At 39.1% G+C, this 2,161-nt stretch overlaps 1 protein-coding gene across 5 annotated transcripts in view; it reads right to left on the bottom strand.

The window, feature by feature from the left end:
• Positions 1-2,161, bottom strand: part of LOC114047482 (carboxyl-terminal PDZ ligand of neuronal nitric oxide synthase protein-like) — a 379,736-nt gene that overhangs the window by 9,751 nt on the left and 367,824 nt on the right. The window lies entirely within an intron of this gene.

Here is a 2,161-nt window from a genome sequence, read left to right as displayed (position 1 = left end):
AGATCCAGTGAATATAATAGAAATTGAAAGAATTTACCAATCACCTCCTGAAAAAGATCCCAAAATGAAAACTCCCAGGAATATTATAGCTAAATTCCAGAGCTCCCAGGTCAAGAAGAAAATACTGCAAGTGCCAGAAAGAAACAATTTAAACATTGTGAAGCCACAGTCAGGATCCAAGTGTGAATAGGATATTCACTTTTTTAACATAGAAACTGCTAAATCTTGTGTGATCCTGACTGTGGCTTCACAATATTCTTATTGGAATTTTCTGAAAGAGGGAATAATATACACCCTCAGTTGGGTATAGAAATCTATCTTACCCTACAGAGAAGTAGGAAGGAAGGGAGCTAAGACAAAAAGGGGAGAGGGTGATAGAAGGAAGAACAGATTGGGGGAGGTGGTGGTCAGAATCAAAACACATTTGAGGAGGGACAGGATGAAAGGAGAGAGAGAGAGAAATGGGGAAAATAGGATGGAGGGAAATACACAGTAATCATAACTATAGATGTGAATGGGATGAATTCACGCATAAAATGGAAATGGATAGCAGAGTATATTAAAAAACAGAATCCTACAATATGTTCTTTACAAGAAGCACACCTGAAGCAGAGAGATACACACAAAATAAAGGTAATGGGCTAGAGCAGAATCTATTATACTTCAGCTGAAATGAAAAAAAAAAAGCAGTGGTAGCAATCACGATCTCAGACAAAGTAAAAGCAAAAATAGATATAATGAAAAGAGATAAGTGAGGAAACTACAACTTGCTAAAAGGTACCACAGACAGCAATTTCTTAGCATCCCAGAAATTCAGTCAATTTAATATTTAATATTTAATAAGGGCTTTACAGGTAGGTGCAAAGCACCTGAGGTGGGAGGATACAAAAATGTCCAAGACATAGTACCTGTCAACAAAAAACTGACCATCCAGTGAGTGAGATAAGATATATACTGATACCGGCCTGAAAGGTAAGATTTTAAGAAATTAAATGAACCCCTTTTTAAGGACACACAATGGTGTTGCCTTGGGTGTAATTTATCTCTTAGTCCTCTATTTCTGAGGTGCCTTGGGGTATATAGAGAGTTCCATTATTGGAGGCCTAAAAGAAAAAGCTAAATGACCATTTGTCAGTTATTGGTTGGTCTGGATAACTCTCTTGAGGTGCCTTCCAATTCTGAGATTCTTTAATTAAACAGGGCATTATCAGGTGTATGGATAGGTGGTAGGAAGAGAGAGACACAGAGTCCTGGGACTTGCCCAAGGCATTTCTCAATGTCATTAGTAGACATCAGACCTTATTATTGGGACTTTGCCTATGAGCTTCAGACTTCTAATCAAGGAAACAATTTAGTATCTTTGCCTACAAGGAAAAAGAAAACAAAGCTGCAAAGTGATCGATATTCCTAAGGCACAGATCTGACCAAATCGATCTTCTGCCCAACAAACTTCAATGGGCCCTCTATTCCCTGAAGGATCACATACAAAACCCCTCTGTTACGTGTTTAAAGCTTTTTACAATCTAGCTCCTATCTTCCAGGCTTATTCCATTAAGGCCCTCTCTTCATGCACTTTACAGTCTGGCCAAAGTGGCCCCGTTACTATTTTATACACAACATTCCAGCTCCTGTCTCTACTGCTTTGCACACATGGTCCTCCAGACCTGGAAGGCTCTCCTTCCTTACTCCGCCCTCCTAGAATCCTGAGTTTCCTTCAAAGTTCAGTTTAAGGGCCGTTTCTTATGAAAGGCTTTTCCTGGTCATCCAAGCAATTGGTGCCTCCCTCCAAAGTCACCTTACATGTGTTTGTGTTGTCTTCCCTGATAGAATGTAAGTTCTTTGAGGTCAGGCACTGTTTTATTTCTATCTTTGTATCTGCAGTGCCTGGCTCAAAGAAGGCACCTAATAAATTCTTGTTGATTAATTCTGAGCTTGAGGATAAAACAAAAAAAAAAACCAACTCATTTGAGGAAAACATTAAAGAAGGTGTGAAGTCTTTGGAGACCTTGAATGCAACTCTAAAAATCCTTCCTAATCCTCTTTTTGCTCTAGTACATAACAAAAAACTGAGCCACATAATTGCAAAGAAAAGATACAGACACCATGATATTGTAAGCTCCCAGGGGTGTGTGTGTGTGTGTGTGTGTGTGTGTGTGTGTGT

This window comes from Vombatus ursinus, unplaced genomic scaffold (genome assembly GCF_900497805.2).
Source record: "Vombatus ursinus unplaced genomic scaffold, bare-nosed wombat genome assembly UNPS02014789.1, whole genome shotgun sequence".
Classification (NCBI taxonomy): Eukaryota; Metazoa; Chordata; class Mammalia; order Diprotodontia; family Vombatidae; genus Vombatus; species Vombatus ursinus.
This window is presented reverse-complemented; position numbering and strand designations above follow the sequence as displayed.